General features: G+C 46.3%; 1 long non-coding RNA gene across 1 annotated transcript; it reads right to left on the reverse strand.

Moving 5' to 3' along the window:
* Positions 1–945: 945 nt before the first annotated feature.
* On the reverse strand, positions 946–16,532 carry LOC142599262 (uncharacterized). The gene is made up of 3 exons (XR_012832892.1): positions 16,410–16,532; positions 16,197–16,311; positions 946–1,641 (listed from the first exon to the last, which is right to left on the reverse strand). It is a non-coding gene; the product is annotated as an uncharacterized LOC142599262 (long non-coding RNA).
* Positions 16,533–19,889: the final 3,357 nt, after the last annotated feature.

Consider the following 19,889-nt stretch of genomic DNA (forward strand, 5'->3'; position numbering starts at 1 on the left):
TTTCTTCCCTCTTACAACTTCCTGTAGGTTCTTCCATGGAAAGTCTTTGGACTATAAGGGAAAAGATTTTAAGGAAGCAGAAAAGACATAAGTCATCTGTCAAATGTAATGCCATTTGTCTTGTAATCACTGTATTCAAGAGCTGCCTTTGCTTCCTAAAATTTTCTGCTGGGTTTGGTTATTTTGAGGGATGAAGTCATCTGCATCAGGCATATGCAAAATGATGAAGTCATCTACATTTCCCTGAACCTTTTGCTTCACCACCCTGTGGCACATCCGCTGCATGTTGAGACAGTGAAGAACAGCTGGCACAAGTGGAATAAAAATCTCTTGTACACTGCAGTAAGAACGTTTCTGTTTGCCTGCTTCCAGATGTGGGGTGTTAAATGCATTTCAGGGCTGCCATTAGAAGCTAAGCACACAGCACTTACAGCTCTTCAGCTGAATCTAATGCTCATGTAATGTGCAGTCTTTAGCTCAGGCAAAACAGCCCTGAGGAACCAGACACTCTGCTGAATTGTAATCAACCTGATGCTGCAGGAGCAAACTCCTTTGATGAACAGGCAGGTGATGAGGTTGGTTGCTCTTCTAGAACATACATTACTTGGGTATTTTTTATTACTTCCATTTGGTCTTTGTTCAGAGTTCACCCCCTTTATGTTATTTTGCTGTTGATCAGAATTTGTCTCTTTCAAAAATTTCCTCTTCAACCCCTTGAACAGTTTCTGAACTGAGTATCAAATCCCATGAGTAAGCAGATATTTTCTTCTAGACTATCGGTAGATGCTAAACTGTAAGTGTTACTCAAAGTGTAATACCATGTCTTAGTTTCAGGGGCTTGCCTGGTGGTCAAAAGATTTAAAGGAAAATATTTCTCTGGTTACTTCATAATCACATTACTCAGAAGTGCTTTGGAGCCAAGCATAATTTATAGGATCAGTCAGGTTCAAAAAGTGTTCCCAAGAGATGCCAAGCTCTGGTTTAGGAGAATCAGTGAGACACTTCCTTCATGGCAGTGTTGACAAACTCTGTCAGTAACAGTGCTTGTAGGTATTTTTCATCAACTATGGCTGGAATGGGTTTGACTTACATATGGTGACTCTGATTTCTTTCAGCACTTCTCTGATGCCTGGCTCTGCTAATGTGCTGAAATCTGGAAGAAGGGGAAACGTATCCTCTCGTGCTTTCGATGTGGTTGCTCCCACATGTATGTGTCTGCCAGTCCCTGGCATTGTGCAAAGCTAATTTATGGAGACACTGGGGAGCACTGAGGGCCGACAAGTGGATGTGGAAGTCAGGACAGTCTGGAGTGTGGGAAGGAATTTAGCTGCTGCAAAGGCAGAACTGAGACATCTCCCTGCCTTTGACACATCCATGATGGAGGATTTGGGGAACGTTTGGAGGATCTGAATCTGATAATCTTTTCAATGCCTTCTGTTTTATTTTCCTTTTTCATGATTAAACCTGATATTTTTCTGCAGGAATGGGTTTGGGATAGCTTGCACTCCAGTAATAGCAGTCCTTGTTGGTATTTAGCTATAATTCCTTATCAGCTTTTAGGTGTCATAGTCCAAAGAGGAGGCGACATTCCCACAGGGTACACTACTTCAGCTGTGAAGCAACGAAGGGGTTTGTGGTAGGCTGAAGATGGAAAAAGAGGTTCACACACAGAAAGGATATGTTACTCTGTTGAGTTTTAAAGGTACAAAGGGAATAGTGCTATATCATAAAATGAATTTACATCCCTTCATTTATTCTCCCTGTAGTATAAAATGCCCTAAATGTCTCTGTGCTTCTCTTCTTATTGGTAAGTATATAAAGAAGAACAGCAAATGATTAAAAGACCCCTGGTGCACTAAATAAATAACAAAAAAAAAAAAAAGGAAAAGAATCTAACACTTTAGAATTGTTTTGCAATAAACCAAATTAATTCTTTAGTGTGATGCATTGATGTGTGAGGTTCTTAGCTTATCTGTTGTTAGGAGATTTTATGCTGCCTGCCCCAACATTAAGTCAGTCTCACTTCAGTGCCTGGTAAAATTATGGAGAAGGTTATTCTAGGAGTTATTGAAAAACACTTGAGAGACAGTGCAGCCATTGGTCATAGCCAGCATGGGTTCACAAGGGGAAAGTCCTGCTTAACTAACAATTTCCTTTTATGACAAGGTCACTCGTCTAGTTGACTAAAGGAACCTAGTAGATGTGGGGGGTTTTTTGATTTTAGCAAAGCTTTTGATACTGTCTCTCACAGTATCCTTCCGGGCAAAATGTCCAGCATACAGCTAGACAAGTCCATAACACATTGGGTGAACAATTGGCTGACAGATCAGGCTCAAAGAGTTGTAGTAAATGGGGTTACTTTAGGCTGGCGGCCAGTCACCAGTGGGGTTCCACAGGGCTCAATTTTAGGGCCAGTGCTCTTTAATGTTTTTATGAATGATCTGGATGCAGGAGTCAAATGTACATTAAGTAAGTTTGCCAATGATACTAAACTAGGAGGAGCTGTGGACTCCCTCAAGGGTAGAGAGGCCTTACAGAGAGATCTGGATAGAGAGCTGGGCAATCACCAACCATATGAAATTTAACAAGTGCTGGATTCTGCACCTGGGATGAGGTAATCCTGGTTATACATACAAATTGGGGAATGACAGGCTGGAGAGCAGCCCCATGGAAAGAGATCTGGGGGTTTGGGTTGATGGCAAGTTGAATATGAGTCAATAGTGTGCCCTGGCAGCCAAAAGGGCCATCTGGGTCCTGGGGTGCATAAAGCACAGCGTAGCTAGCCAGTTGTCGCGTGAAAAGGTACAAGTCTGATATGTGGCTGAGGGAGGCCCTCCCGTTGAGTCACGAGGTTCAGAAAGGACCCCCTTGCTTTCTAAACTCCTTCTCAGAGAGGAGCCTAGGTGCGGCTAGGTCCAGTCTTAGTCCCAGACTTGGTCAACGGTTTATGTCTAAAGGGTTATGTGTGTAGCCACTTATCAGAGTCAACGTTTGCCTGTCAGAGCCCCACTAAGGACTTTCACTGAAACAGTTTCGCAAAGTTGAAAAGAAAAATAGGTAATTTATTGAAGCGACAGATATAAAAGTTCGGAATTGCCGTTGATAAATGCACTAACTGCAACAATTTTGAGCTCAAGTTAATAGTTCAGCACTTTTGTTAATGATAGTTTTCCCGGGGTAACATCTGACATAATTGGAGGCGCAAGTCTTACCAAAGAGGCGTCCCTGCTTGGGGAGGAGAGAGGTCCAGGCCCGTCGACCCGTCCGGATAGTTGGAGTTCTCGTCCTCAGAAAAGAGGATTCTAAATGCCAGATTTATACTTTTGGCGAGGTGGGACTAAGTCAGGTATTGTGTGTCGATTGGCCCTTAACAAGGCTTGTTGTGCAGTTGATCGGGGCTGGGGGGGGAAGTGGCGGAGAACAAAGGCATTCAGTACAGAGGAGCGGTGGTCTGTTTAGTTTTACCAAAGTAACGTCAAGCTGTGAAGGCTCCCCCTCACCCCAGGCGTCACTTAGTTGATTAAGGAGCAGACCCGTCAGGCGCTGCATCTTGTTAAGATGAACAAATTGCTCATCTCCTGCCCCTGTTCAGGTCCAGTGCTTATCAGTGCAAGATAAGCAAGTTGCTCAATCCCTGCTCTCGCCCAAGCTGGACTCCCCCAGGGCCCCTTCTGCTGGGTCATAACGGCCCTGTATTCGGCACCAACAAGCCTGGACAAGTCCGGCACCCCACATTATCCACCCCGTGACTTTAGTCACAACTCGCCAAGAGGAACATCATATAATTTGGATTTAGGCAGGTTGAGGGATCCATCTCTCTCTCTCGTGTTTTCATTCTCATAATTTTCAATAGGGGATGGTATTAAAGGGACATATTCAGTATCACAGACTTGAAGCATCCTGACTTGTGTAGTTACAGCTCTAGTTATCATAGTTTTCACACATGACAATCCAATTCCAACAATAACAATCATTATGATAAACATTAATGCATACTGGATTAGATTCTGAATCCATCCACTCACTTTTAATCCAAACCAACTGAAAACTTTTGAAATCCACCCAGTCCACTGCCAGTCTCCTGGTTTCATTTTCTCACGGAGTTCGCGGGTCTGGTCTGCAATTTTTCTCATCTCATCCATCGCTTCGTGCAAGGTAACAGACACATTTGGGATTGACACACAACAAGTTTCATCGGGATAGGTGTTATTTAGCCACCCACAAACGCCGTTCTCCTTCAGTAGTAGTATATCCAAGGCCAATCAATTTTGTAAGGTCATCTGTGAGGTTGCTTGTAGCTGGGAGTTGCTAGCCTCGATGGCAGTTCGTGTCCAATTAGCAAGAGTCTCTACTTGCCACGTTAGATTTTCTATATAAAGTCGATTGTTAACTATTACTGTCCAGTGACCCCAGAATGCTTTCATGGCTAAATTTATCCTCATTCCCGGTGTATAATAACTTGGCCATGACATGGGGGGTAATACGTTTCTCTTTGTTCTGTACCCTCTTACTTTCGTCAATGATTGAGTGTAATTAAAAGCTATTGTAGGACATAAACTTGGAAGTCCTAAAGTGCATTCCAACCCATCCCAACAGGGTTGAATGTAATCCGATATCAGTCCATCAGAACATACCCATATGGTCTCAGGTGGTGCAGGTAACATTAGAGTGGTACACGTACTGTTTTCTACTATGCTACGCGTGGAGTGTCCGTTCCTATAATGTCTCGTAGGGATTCTACATTTACCAGAATTGTACACTGACCAGACAGTGATGTTTCCAGGCGTCACCTCCTTTTTACAGTCTGGTGCTGGCCCAGGGATTGGAGCACTATAATTATGACACAGACATATACTTCGTAAGGCATGATAGAGGTCTGAGGCAAACCATACCCATAGATAATCATCAATATTGGAGCAATTTATTTTGTTGGTACAATTCCATAACCTGTCTGGTCCCAATGGCGTGGTATATTGGGGTCTCCTCACCCATTGTTCAAAACGTTTTTTGTGATCAGTGGTGGTCCATATGCAAGATAAATTATTAGATTGTGGGCCACAGTCAGATCCATACTTAGAAGGAAACTCAATACACCATTCAGCTTCTACTGGGACATTATATTGGAATGTAATAGGCAAACCCCAGAACGGCCGAGGAGGCTGATTAAGCCAAGGTACCTCAGTGCAACTGATATTTGCAGGTACATTGTTGTTATCAGCTGCTCTGCGCGGGTTTATCCAAGGATTCTGTGGCCAATATTGCATAGTGCAATTGGTATCCCATATATTGCTAAGGTTAAGGCCCAAGGGATATGTATAGTTTAAAGAAGTAGTATTTTCTACATTCATCCATGTTAAGTCTTGTATTAGAGTGTCATTTCTTTTCCACAGATCAGACAGTGCTCCACTTAGGTCAAGAGGAATCACCATAAAAGGGAGTCCCTCCGCAGGGGTTGTTGGCATCATTAAGCAAGTAGTACCCTGAGTCCACTCCATCATCCTAAAAAATCCTTGCATTAGCTTAAAAGCAGTGTTGTCCTGTAATATCTCTAAGGTTCTTTTACTTCTTCGATCATAGTCTCTATGGATCACACACACAATTACTATACCTAACACGTATATATATATTAAACTTATCCTAAAACTACTCACACATAATAGGCTCATAATCAAAACTTTGGTTGCCACTTAACAGTAAATAGTACAAACAGAACAGCAGTAATGATAAACACAGTTAAGCCTGGAATATATTCCAAACCAACATTTTACTAAACACACAAATTATTTCAACTATGGCCTCAAACAATATCACAGTTTTGTTAACCATGGCCATATTAAAACTTTGGTTTCCAGATAAGTATGAGAATTAGAAATAGAAATATGCAACAAATAAAAATCAGTAGCCCTTGGGGGCACTCTAGATTGGTGTAGGGGAGTCCGTGATCCCAGGTGCAATTTCCTGTCATTCGGAGTACCTGTGAACACAAAAGAAGTGCTCGGTCTTGATTTAACCGGCAGATATTAGGTTAGAAGGTGGGTACTATCCACCTAGTGCTGATTCGATGGAGTTTTCCAGAACTGTCTTTCGCTTCCCAAGCATAAAGATTCTTTGGAGTTGTTAGTACCATTGCCACTGGCCCAATGTGAGGCATTTTAACCAGCACAGGCTGGCCTGCATAAAAGCCAGCAGGGTATTCCCCAGGTTTTACATCTGCCTTTGGCACTAAAGTTGTGGCAGAAGCACAAAAAGCTTTCATCTTTGGGCAACCGTCTCCGCTCCATCTATTGTTTAATTGATAGATGGCACTGGACAGTCGTAGATGTCATCCAGATTCACGAGTTTTAGCAAATCGCTTGACCAAGCCATTTGTTCGCTCCACAATACCATTGGCTTGGGGGTAGTAAGGAGTATGGAATACCCACCGGATGCCTTCTTCCTTTGCCCAGTCTTGTACTACTGTAGCTGAAAAATGTGACCCGTTATCACTTTGAATCTCTTCAGGAAGGGGAAGTGTACTAAACCATTCCTTCAGACTATGGACTGTGTTTTCCCCAGTGGCAGCTGTGACAGCTGTAGCCATGGTAACTCCTGAAATGACTTCCACTCCCACCAGTATGTATTTTTTACCCCCTGAGGGTCATAGTGGGCCAATGTAGTCAATCTGCCAGGTGTGCCACAGTGTTTTCTTGTCTCGGATATGCAGGGGAGGTGCCTTACTTGGATGATCTTTGTTAAGTCGCAGACGACATTGTGAACAGGCAGTTACTACTTGCTCACACAGCTTTACTGATATGGGCCATCCTCGGGCTATACCTTCTCGATACAAATCGGCTCGCCCAGTGTGGCCTCGTTTTATGTGCAACCATTCAAGCAAGCGTTCGCATTCATGCTCATTACTCACGACATCAATTTTCTGTAGTCGTGTGAGGCTATCGACTTGTTGATTGAACTGGGCAGCAATAGAAGCTGATCGATCATGTCCTTTCACCCATCCGATATGCAGCAGCCTTTGTTCTCCTATTTCTAGCAATTGTTTCCAGCTGTCAGTTTGCCAGACTGGGACTCTGTTTACCTGCCAGTCATTGACTGCCCAGTGGCCTACCCACTCTGTGGCTCCTTTAAAAACAGCATATGAGTCGGTGTAGATATGGCTGGCACCATGTCGGGCGGCTAGTAGGACTGCCCTAAGCTCCCCTACTTGTGCACTTCCTTTACCTGTTTCGCTTAACTTTTCCCCTGTGGCCACTTCCAGTGCCACGGCCTTATAATTCCACTCATTGTTTTGCCTGTAAGATGATGCATCAGTGAACCATACCCCTTTAAGGTCACTGCCTTCCTTCAGAGGAGGTGCCTCCTGAATTGGAGATGGTTTGCTTGATGGAGTTTGGAATAACAATGTGCTGTCTATATCTTTCTGCAATTTAGATACTTTAATGCTGCCTTCCGTAATAGGCATGATGTCATTGATACTTTCCAGGTAGGCGTACCATTTACGGACTGTAGGCTTCTGGGCAATGCCTGCAGGTGGTGCCGTACCCTTCCGAACTATATCCAGAAGACGGAAAGGTCCCCGAATGATCACACCCTGTCCTTTTCTTATCTGTTCCACTTTTTTCACTGCTCGCACTAAGGATAGCAAGCCTTTTTCAAGGTCTGAATATCTCATTTCGGTGTCATTGAAAGAATGGGAGCTAAACTCTAGCGGTCTCTCTGGCCCTTCTGGTCCCTTTTGCCATAGGTTACAATGGGAACCATGTTCACTGAATCCCCACTCTACGTGGATAGGATCAGTCGGGTGTAAGGGGCCTAGCTGTTGAAATAGCCTCAGTTCTCTTATTAACAATTCTAACGCAGTCTCGTGCTGTTTAGTCCATTCCCATGATTTACCTTTCCTGAGCAGATTGTATAAGGGACGGGCAATAATAGAAAAACCAGGGATATGTTTGCGCCAATAGCCTAAGGTTCCCAGAACTTGCTGTAACTCCTTTATGCTAGATGGATTCTGCCCATGCTTTGTTTTTTCCAGGGTGTCAGGGGGAACAGAGGCGGCTCCTTTAATCCACCAAACTCCCAGGAACTTAACCTCCTGGGCAGGTCCCTGACACTTGGATGAGGGAATGTCTAGTCCCAAAGTCATCAATTTTTCTTGTATACCTTCCATGGTATGCCCGACTTCCTCTGAGTTTTCTCCTCCTGTCAGTATGTCATCAATATATTGATAGATCGTGACACCCTGTGGGCTGGGAATTTCTGATAAAACCTTCGCCAAAGCATTGTGAGCAATGGTGGGAGAGTGTTTATATCCCTGAGGCAGCCTATTAAAGGTGTACTGTACCCCTTTCCAGGTAAAAGCGAATTGGGCTTTATCGTGTTCCTGGAGTGGGATCATAAAGAACATATCTTTGACATCTAAAGTTGCCATCCATGGGTGCGATGCTCCCTGAATTTGGGTTACTAATTCTGCAATGTTTGGTACGGCTGCTGTTAAAGGTGCAGTATTGGCATTCAATCGCCTATAATCAATTGTAAGCCGCCACTGTCCATTTGGCTTTTTTACTGGCCAGACAGGAGAATTATAGGGGGAGTGTGTGCGAGTGATAATACCTCTTTTTTCTAAATCTGTTACCACCCCGTCAATGCCCGAATGTGTGGCTGCTGGCAGGGGGTACTGCTTTACATTAGTAATTCTTGATGGGGGTAGAGGTATAGACATTTCTAATAAGTTTATAGCTTTAGTTTCATCCTCTTCAAGCCATGCTATTTCTCCATCACCTCGTCCGGCGAAACTCCAGACTGACCCATCGGGGAGTTTCCACACTCTGCCATACAACACATCAAATCCCAATATGTTGGTGTTTGCAGCACCGACCAGTACTTCAGTGCAGGTCAATTTGCTCTCGCCTGGGAGCCACAAGGCAATTTTTGCTGTGGGGCATTCCTTTACGATCCCATCAATCCCTGTAAATTTTACCTTACGGCGACCGGGTTTCACATTTAGGCATTCCGCGGTCTCCTTGGTGATTACTGACATTTGAGCACCCGTATCAATGAGGAAATATGTAAAAATTCTCCTTGGTCCTACTGGAATAGCAATGACAGGTTCATGGTGTTTATCAAAGAGCCATTGTATAGTTAGCACTTGCCGGGCAGGGTGGCTCACTGTCCTTCCCGGGGATGCAAGTTTTTTGTTTGAGTATCTACTAAATCAATCAGCTCCTGCTGTGGGGCTGAGGGCAAGGATCTAACAGGAATTGATTTATTTCCAGCCGTCTGACTTCCCCCCACTGAATCAATTCTTTGGCTTAGTGATTGTACCAGAGCTCGGAGATCAGCAGTGGATGTGCTGTATAGTAACTGTCGTGGCACTCCCATCGCCAAGGCTCTGCGCCACAGATCATTACGTTCCTTATCAAACTTTAGTTTGAACTCTGATTTAGGCTTAGTGGTGTGGACCTGACGAACTTGTCGAGGGGGTGGTTCTGGCGGTTTCCCAGTGGTCGGTCCAATCCAACCCATGCGGCGCCCATAATTCACTACCTCTTGTACAAACTCGCTCCAGGTGGGAATTGACTGATCCCTGTGTCTCCCAACTCGGGGTGCACGGTAAGGTACAGCATTAGCCTCCCCGGTGGCTCTGATCCTATCCTGGACATTAGCTACATATGTCTTTAGGCTGTCCGGGAGGCCACGGATAAGGGGAGTTAACCTTGCTGGGTCAATAGGGGCTAGCATTGGGGATTTCCTTAACACATCCCTCTCATACATTGCTTGTATGCAGGCTGCCTTTTGTACAGACACAGCCAAGTCAGAGAATCCTGATGTTTTGATAACAAGGGGATCTCCTCTTTCTTGCGGGTCTATGCCGCCAGCCCAGTAGGCAGCCCGTGTCGTTAATGAATAATTATGATTGCCTGGTGTAGTGGTTAAAAACACTCCAGGGCCCCAATAGCCTCCTGCTTCTTCCTCGCTTAGTAAAATTCGGTCCCCCCCTGTAAGGGAGACTCGCCACACGTATTCCGTCTCAGACTCCTCCGGGTTCCTGGAATACTTTTCCTGCAACTTTGCTAATTCAGCAGGAGACCAGGGAATAGTGCGTACAGTAGTACGAACATCATCATCCCCCTCATTAGTAGTTTCAGTTTTAATCAGTGGTCGTATAGGCACAGGTTCTGGGGTAAGATCAAAATCTTCCACCGGTTCATCATTATCGTTATCATACCAGATGTCTCCATCCCATGTCTCGGGATCTGCACAGTGTATTAATTTGCGGATCTGTTTAGCCGAGACCGAGGATGGCATTTGATTCAGTAAAAGATTTAACTTTTCCTGCAGTTGTTTTTCTCGCCTTTCCGCTGAGGCTAATAGCATTTTAAGTTCCTTATTTTCTGTTTTTAAGCTTTGGTTTTCAATCACGAGGGCATCTACTCGTGTTCCCAATTTCTCACCTTTTTCCTTTTCAAAGGTTAATGAAGTTTTCAATACTTCATTTTCTGATTTCAGAGAGGCATATTCTACATCTGCAATTCGTTCGGGGGGAGGGGACTCTTTAATTTCCCTTTGTGCACAGGATAAACAAGCCCCCAACACTGCACAAACAATTCCTTTGCCTTTACCTTTTTTAATCTTTTGCTCACTTCTACACTGTTCTATCCTCTCTATCACTTTATCCTCATCTTTCCAAAATTTTTGGGCCCATTCTATTCCCGCTTGGGATGGTGCACACTTATATTTTTGCAGCAGTTTATCCATGGCAATCCTGTCCGTGACGCCAATTTTACTGTCGCGTGAAAAGGTACAAGTCTGATATGTGGCTGAGGGAGGCCCTCCCGTTTTGAGTCACGAGGTTCAGAAAGGACCCCCTTGCTTTCTAAACTCCTTCTCAGAGAGGAGCCTAGGTGCGGCTAGGTCCAGTCTTAGTCCCAGACTTGGTCAACGGTTTACGTCTAAAGGGTTATGTGTGTAGCCACTTATCAGAGTCAACGTTTGCCTGTCAGAGCCCCACTAAGGACTTTCACTGAAACAGTTTCGCAAAGTTGAAAAGAAAAATAGGTAATTTATTGGAGCGACAGATATAAAAGTTCGGAATTGCCGTTGATAAATGCACTAACTGCAACAATTTTGAGCTCAAGTTAATAGTTCAGCGCTTTTGTTAATGATAGTTTTCCCGGGGTAACATCCGACATAATTGGAGGCGCAAGTCTTACCAAAGAGGCGTCCCTGCTTGGGGAGGAGAGAGGTCCAGGCCCGTCGACCCGTCCAGATAGTTGGAGTTCTCGTCCTCAGAAAAGTGGATTCTAAATGCCAGATTTATACTTTTGGCGAGGTGGGACTAAGTCAGGTATTGTGTGTCGATTGGCCCTTAACAAGGCTTGTTGTGCAGTTGATCGGGGTTGGGGGGGGAAGTGGCAGAGAACAAAGGCATTCAGTACAGAGGAGCGGTGGTCTGTTTAGTTTTACCAAAGTAACGTCAAGCTGTGAAGGCTCCCCCTCACCCCAGGCGTCACTTAGTTGATTAAGGAGCAGACCCGTCAGGCGCTGCATCTTGTTAAGATGAACAAATTGCTCATCTCCTGCCCCTGTTCAGGTCCAGTGCTTATCAGTGCAAGATAAGCAAGTTGCTCAATCCCTGCTCTCGCCCAGGCTGGACTCCCCCAGGGCCCCTTCTGCTGGGTCATAACGGCCCTGTATTCGGCACCAACAAGCCTGGATAAGTCCGGCACCCCACACCAGTCGAGGGAGGTGATTGTCCCCCTCTACACTGCACTGGTGCGGCCCCACCTCGAGTACTGTGTGCAGTTTTGGGTGCCTCAATATAAGAAAGCCATCAAACTATTAGAGTGTGTCCAGAGGAGGGCAACCAAGATGGTGAAAGGTCTCGAGGGCAAGACTTATGAGGAGTGGCTGAGGCCACTTGGTTTGTTCATCTTGGAGAAGAAAAGGCTGAGGGGTGACCTCATCGCAGTCTGCAACTTCCTCAAGGGGGACAGCAGAGGAGGAGGTGCTGATCTCTTTCTGGTGACCAGTGATAGGACACATGGAAATGGAATGAAGCTGCATCGGGGGAAGTTCAGACTGGACATTAGGAAAAGGCTCTTCACTGAGAGGGTGGTCGGTCACTGGAACAGGCTCCCCAGGGAAGTGGTCATAGCACCAAGACTGTCAGAGTTAAAGGAGCATCTGGACAATGCTCTTAGTCATATGGTTTAGTTTTAGGTAGTCCTGCGAGGAGCAGGGAGTTGGACTCAATGATCCTTATGGGTCCCTTCCAACTTGAGATATTCTATGATTCTATGATTATGAATACCAGTCCTTCCTGAGCACCCAGAGGAAGGTTGGTTACCTACTTGTTCAAGAATTTACAGAACAACAAGCTTTGGGGTTTGGCTGGATACTTAGGGTGCTTCAGTCTTCCCATTCATAAATTGAAAAGATTCATACATAGACCATGAGAGTTTAATGAAAAAGTAAGGCAGGGAGGGAAAATATCATAAATGAGATTTGGATCTTACTTAGGTTTAAGAGTATCCAAACAGAAAAGCTGAACAAGCATGCTTATTACAGTTAATGAGTTTGTGTTTCTCCTCATAAACACAGGCTTTAATACACCTTTCACTAATGAGTGGCTTTCACAGTAATGCTCCCCATCTTACTGTTCCTGTGCTTTTGTATCAGAGACTCTAGTCAGCTGTGGTGATGCTCATAGCTCATCTCTCCTGGGCCTGATCAAGCCTTCAGCATATGCACTAAAGCCTCCAAACCACAAATCCTACTTTTTACTTGGCCCAAATGTAGTCTTTTCCCACATCATCAGACAGATTAGCTCAGTCCTCCTTTAGGAGACTTGCCTTTGGACTATTCATCGTGTATTCTCTCTCCCTGCAACAGCACTTTAATTCCTGCAGTGCAGATGAGTTAAAGGTCCTGTATCTCAGTGACCCAAAGTAACCAGTGCCGAATAACTTCCTCAGTGTAATCAATATCTGCCAATAAGGTGATGCGCCTTTTGTCCTGTGAACAATAAAAGTTTTGATTGTTCATTATCATATATATTAGACAGAAGACTTTATTTAAAATTAAGTAATTAAAATGTAATAATTGCATCATGAATTTCCATTCAGAAATAGTGGTGTCCTTAGGAGACTTGTGACTTCTAACCAGGATACATGATAACAAAGAAGAAAACCCAGACAACATCTTTGATAGCAAAGAGGGTGACAGATCACAGAATTCAGTGCAAAGGTGGAGCAGTCTGAGTGTTATCAGACTGTGCAATTCAAAAGTGAAATATCCATAACTGTGAGTCAGAGATTACAGAATTGCCCTGTTATTACAATGCCTCACTACTTTTAAGGGAAGGAACAGTGTGATCGGGGACTTTAAAGAAAAATAAATTCACAGAAAAAACTTCCCTCTAAGGGACTACAGGTTGCTTGGGCAGACAGGTGAGGGTTTAGCATACACTGGGAAGAGGGAAAGATGGGTTTAGCAGAGTCAATGCTCTGTCTGAGCAGTGTTTGGGGGAAGAACACATTATTGCAGGTAAAGGAGCTAATGAAGAAGTGGTCTGTAGACTACTTGTAGGCATGAGGTTTAGAAGAGCAATCCAAATTGAGTATGTATGCAGGATAGGCAGTTTCTGGAAGGAAACCTCAGGTTCAGGAAGAGCATGGAAAGCATTAGAGAAGAAGATCACAGAATCATAGAATGGTTTGGGTTGGAAGGGACCTTAAAGATCATCTAGTTCCAACCCCCATGCTGCGGGCAGGGATACCCTCCACTAGACCAGGTTGCCCAAAGCCCCATCCAACCTGGCCTTGAACACTTCCAGGGAGGGGGCCTCCACAACCTCTCTGGGCAACCTGTTCCAGTGCCTCACCATGCTCAGTGAAGAATTTTTTCCTTATATCTAATCTAAATTGACCCTCTTTTAGTTTAAACCCATTACCCCTTGTCCTGTCACTACACTCCCTGATAAACAGTCCCTCACCATCTTTCCTGTAGGCCCCCTTCAGGTACTGGAAGGCTGCTATAAAGTCTCCCCGGAGCCATCTCTTCTCCAGGCTGAACAATCCCAACTCTCTCAGCCTGTCCTCATAGGAGAGGTGCTCCAGCCCTCTGATCATCTTTGTGGCCCTCCTCTGGACTGGCTCCAACAGCTCCATGTCTCTCCTGTACTGGGGCCCCCAGAGCTGGATGCAGTACTCCAGGTAGGGGGGGTCTCACCAGAGCCGAGTAGAGGGGCAGGATCACCTCCCTCGACCTGGTGGTCACACCTCTTTTGATGCAGCCCAGGACACGGTTGGCTTTGTGAATTGCAAGTGTGCATTGCCAGCTCATGTTGAGCTTCTCATCCACCAACACCTCCAAAGTCCTTCTCCTATGGGCTGCTCTCAATCCATTCCTCGCCCAGCCTGTAGTTGTGCTTGGGATTGCGCCGACCCACATGCAGGACCTTGCACTTGGCCTTGCTGAACTTCATGTGGTTCGCACAGGCTCAACTCTCAAGCCTGTCAAGGTCCCTCTGGATGGCATCCCTTCCCTCCAGCGTGTCGACCACACCACACAGCTTGGTGCCATAGGCAAACTTGCTGAGGGTGCACTCGATCCCACTGTCCATGTTGCCAACAAAGATGTTGAACAGTGCTGGTCCCAGTACCGACCCCTGAGGGACGCCACTCGTCACTGATCTCCACTTGGACATTGAGCTGTTGACCACAACTCTTTGAGTGTGACCATCCATCCAATTCCTTATTCACCAAATGATCCAACTGTCAAATCCATGTCTCTCCAATTTAGTTCTACTCCATGATCTTGTCAGGCACGGAGGTGAGACTGATCGGTCTGTAGTTCCCTGGGTCTTCCATTTTTCCCCTTCTTAAAAATGGGGGTTATGTTTCCCCTTTTCCAGTCGGCGGGAACTTCGCCGGACTGCCATGACTTCTCAAATATGATGGAGAGTGGCTTAGCCACTTCATCCACCAGTTCCCTCAAGACCCACGGATGCAACTCATCAGGTCCAATGGACTCGTGCACCTTCAGGCTCCTTAGATATTCTCGAACCTGATCTTCTCCTACAGTGGGTGGTTCTTTATTCTCCCAGTCCCTGCCTTTGCCTTCTGCGACCTGGGCAGTGTGGCTCAAGCACTTGCCAGTGAAGAATGAGGCAAAAAAGTCATTGAGTATCTCAGCCTTCTCCATATCCTGGATTATCAGGTTGCCTGTTTCATTCCGGAGGGGACCCACATTTTCCCTCGTCGTCCTCTTATCACTAACATACCTATCGAAGCTTTTCTTGTTGTCCTTGACATCCCTGGCCAGATTTAATTCTATCAGGGCTTTGGCTTTCCTAACCTGATCCCTGGCTGCTCGGACAGTTTCTCTGTATTCCTCCCAGGCTACCTGCCCTTGCTTCCACCTTCTGTAGGCTTCCTTTTTGTGTTTGACTTTGCCCAGGAGCTCCTTGTTCATCCATGGGGGCCTCTTGGTGGTTTTGCCTAACATCCTCTTTGTTGGGATGCATCGCTCCTGAGCTTGGAGGAGGTGACCCTTGAATATTAGACAGCTGTCTTGGCCCCCTCTTCCCTCCAGGGCTTTGTCCCATGGTAGTCTAGCAAGCAGGTCCCTGAAGAGGCCAAAGTCTGCTCTCCTGATGTCCAGGGTAGTGAGCTTGCTGTGTGCCCTCCTCGCTGCCCTGAGGATCCTGAACTCCACCATTTCGTGGTCCCTGCAGCCAAGGCTGCCCTTGAGCTTCACATCCCCTACCAGCCCCTCCTTATTGGTGAGAACAAGGTCCAGCATGGCCCCTCTCCTCGTGGGCTCCTCTGTCACTTGGAGGAGGAAGTTATCTTCAACACATTCCAGGAACTTCCTGGATTGCTTGTGCTCAGCTGCGTTGTCCCTCCAACAGATGTCAGGGTGGTTGAAGTCCCCCATAAGGACCAGGGCTTGTGAATGTGAGGCTGCTTCAAACTGCCTATAGAGGGCCTCATCCACTCGATCTCCCTGGTCAGGTGGCCTGTAATAGACCCCCAGTATAATGTCCCCTGTCCCTGCTCTCCCTTAAAGGCATGTATCCCTCAGCACTGGCACAGCAAGCAGTGAGCAAGTGGAGAGTAGCTGTGCAATGAGCTCTGGATAAAGACCATTTTTAGCTCTGTCACCAATCTGTGTGTGTGATGACAGACAAATCATTTTACCTTTCCTGTGCTTTTTTCTTCTTCCCACTACAGAAATGTCTCTTGCTCCGGGTTTGCATGGTTCCTAGCCTCAGATTTTCCAGAGCCTTCAGGTGCTATGACAATGAAATATTACCTAATTATAACAGAAAAAACAGAAAGGATGCCAGGTCCAAATAGAGGCCTGGAAAATGAAGGTAATAACACAGAGGGAAAACTCAAAATGTCCATTACCTTTACTAGGAAGGATGAGTGCTCATCGGCTTTGAGATCTCTGGGTCTCTCTCCCCTGGTCCATCTCTTTCCCTATTGTCATTCCTTTTGTAGTGTACCTTCACGTTACAGCTACCAGCCAACATCCAGCAGCTAGAATCTACATGTCTCATTCCCAACTACAGCTTGCACATTGCTATAAACTGCCTCTCTAGTCCTGTTTCCATGGAAATGGAAGCTACCAGAATGAAAATAACATAGGAGAAAAATCATCAAAAGAGAGTAGTCTAAGAGAGTTATCTTACTTCTGCTTAGTAGTAGTGTGGTGGGTTGACTCTGGCTGGATGCCAGGTGCCCACCAATGCCACTCTCACTCCCCCTCCTCAGCTGGACAGAGGGGAGAAAAATATGATGAAAGGTTCGTGGGTTGAGATAAGGACAGGGAGAGATCACTCACCAATTACCATCACGGGCAAAATGGACTCGAGTTGGGGAAAAATAATTTAATTTATTACCAATCAAATCAGAGCAGGGTAATGAGAAATAAAAACAAATCTTAAAACACCTTCCCCCCCACCCCTCCCTTCTTCCTGGGCTTAAATTTACTCCTGAATTCTCTACCTCCTCCCCACAGCAGCACAGGAGGACGGGGAATGGGGGTTGCAGTCAGTTGATCACATGCTGTTTCTGCTGGTCCTTCCTCCTCAGAGGGAGGAGGACTCATAATCTTCCCCTGTTCCAGAGTGAGTCCCTTCCATGGGGTGCAGTCCTTCAGGACCAGACTGCTCCAGCATGGGTGCCCGGCAGGGTCACAGGTCCTGGCAGAAAACCTGCTCCAGTACAAGCTCCTCTCTCCATGGTTCCACAGGTCCTGCCAGGAGCCTACTCCAGCACAGGCACCCCAACAGGGCACAGCCTCCTTAGGGCACATCCACCTGCTCCGGTGTGGGGTTCTCCACAGGCTGCAGATGGATATCTGCTCCATCATCTTTCCTCCATGGACTGCAGGGGGACAGCCTGCCTCACCATGGTCTTCTCCACGGGCTGCAGGGGGATCTCTGCTGTGGTGCCTAGAGCACCTCCTCCCCCTCCTTCTTCACTGACCTTGGTGTCTGCATAGTCGTTGCTCTCACATGAAGGCATGAGGGAAAGGTATCCCTTCAGTGAAGATGTTTTATTTTGCCCAGGCAAGTGGACCAACATGGAAGGAGGTATCCATTACCTGACAGAATTAACCGTGTGTGAGATGGTTTATTATGACTCGGACAATGCTCAGTTAGCACAGATCCAGATGAAGTCCAATGCACATGACCCATGTGGTGGAAGCTTGTATGGAGCACACCATCATCATATGCTAATTCAATGCTAGTAATGGACTGAGAAGACAAAGAGGGGAAAACAGGGTATAAATTGGCTAGCCGACCTCAACAATACGAAGAAAATCTCTCTTCCTCCCTTGTCTTGGCTGTGGCGAAATTGTCCCGGAAGGTCCAGCAACTTGAAGAGGATAGGTCCTACTCCCCACCTGTACGGATCAGTATCTCAGCTATTAGGAGTAAGCGTTCCTCTGCTCAAGACAGAGGATATAGAGGGTACACAACACGAGGCACCCTGTGGTTTTACCTACCTGACCGCGGAGAGGACATGAGGAAGTGGGATGGAAAAACCTACCTTGACCCTACAGGCGCAAGTACGTGAGATGCAAGGCAAAACAATCACGAAAGTGGATTCCTCCAGGAAGAAGAGGAGGCCAAGCAGCTGGGGTCCCTGTCTAGGGAAGGGGGCATTGACAAGGCGATTGGGAAAAAGACACAAGCCCTCAGCCTCTGGAGGCGACTCCTGTCAAGCATGAGGGAAAGGTGTCTCTTCAGTGAAGATGTTGTATGTCAGCCAAGCAAGTGGACCACCACGGAGAGAGATATCCAGTACCTGAGGGAATTAGCTGTGCGGGAGATGGTTTATTATGACCCAGACAACGTGCATTTACCCACAGATCCTGATGAAGTCCAATGTACCCAACCCATGTGGCAGAAGTTTGTATGGAGCACACCATCGTCGTACACCAACTCACTGGCAGTAATCGACTGGAAAAGTGAAGGGGCGCCAACAGTGGATGAAGTGGCTGGCTGGCTCCAGCAATATGGAGAGTCTTTCTTCCTCCCTCGCCTTGGCTGTAGAGAAACTGTCCTGGGAGGTCCGACAACTCAGAGAATATGTCCTATTCCCCACCTGTACAGACCAGAATTTCAGCTATTAGGAGTAAGTGTTCCTCTGCTCCACAGAGGGGATATATAGTGTACACACCACGAGGTATCCTGTGGTTTTACCTGTGTGACCACATAGAGGACATGAGGAAGTGGGATGGAAAGCCTACCTCAACCCTACAGGCACGAGTACATGAGCTGCAAAGTAAAACAGCCACAAAAGGGAATTGTTCCATAAAAAATGCTGCTCCAGTTTCCAATGGGCAGCCCCTCAGATTGAGTGAAAGGCCTATTCCTATGTATGATCCTCTTGAAGAGACTTCTAAGTCCTTTTTTCAAGAAGTGAGTAGCAAATATGATGAGCAGGATTAGAGGGGTCCTGCCTCCAGCCAGGTGGAGGAGAGGGACAACAAGGTTTATTGGACTGTGTGGATCCGATGGCCTGGCACATCAGATCCACAGGAGTACAAGGCCCTAGTGGACACCGGTGCACAGTGTATACTAATGCCATCAAGCCATGAAGGGGCAGAACCCATCTGTATTTTTGGTGTGACAGGGGGATCCCAACAGTTGACTCTGTTGGAGGCTGAAGTGAGTCTAACTGGGAATGACTGGGAAAAGCACCCCATTGTGGCTGGCCCAGAGGCTCCGTGCATCCTGGGCATAGACTACCTCCGGAAAGGGTATTTCAAGGACCCAAAAGGGTACTGGTGGGCTTTTGGAATAGCTGCCTTGAAAGCGGAGGAAATTGAACTGTTGTCTACTCTGCCCCGTCTTTCAGAGGACCCTTCTATTGTGGAGTTGCTGAGGGTAGAAGAACAACAGGTGCCAATTGCTACCACAACGGTGCACCAGCAGCAATACCGCACCAACCGAGACTGCCTGATTCCCATCCACAAGCTAATTCATCAAATGGAGAGCCAGGGAGTGATCAGCAGAACCCACTCACCCTTTAACAGTCCTATATGGCCAGTGTGGAAGTCCAATGGAGAGTGGAGGCTGATAGTAGACTATCGTGGCCTGAACGAAGTCGCAACGCCCATGAGTGCTGCCGTGCCAGACATACTGGAACTTCAACATGAACTGGAGTCAAAGGCAGCCAAGTGGTACACCACAACTGAAAAAAAAATAAAAGAAAATAATCCGATTCCTGCTGAAAGCTGATTTCGCCATAAAACGAAGTAAGGTCAAGGAACCTGCACAGGAGATTCAGCTTTTAGGAATAAGATGGCATGATGGGCGGTGTCAGATCCCAATGGATGTGATCAACAAAATAGCAGCCATGTCTCCACTGACC

Source organism: Balearica regulorum, chromosome W (assembly GCF_011004875.1).
Source record: "Balearica regulorum gibbericeps isolate bBalReg1 chromosome W, bBalReg1.pri, whole genome shotgun sequence".
In the NCBI taxonomy this organism is placed as follows: Eukaryota; Metazoa; Chordata; class Aves; order Gruiformes; family Gruidae; genus Balearica; species Balearica regulorum.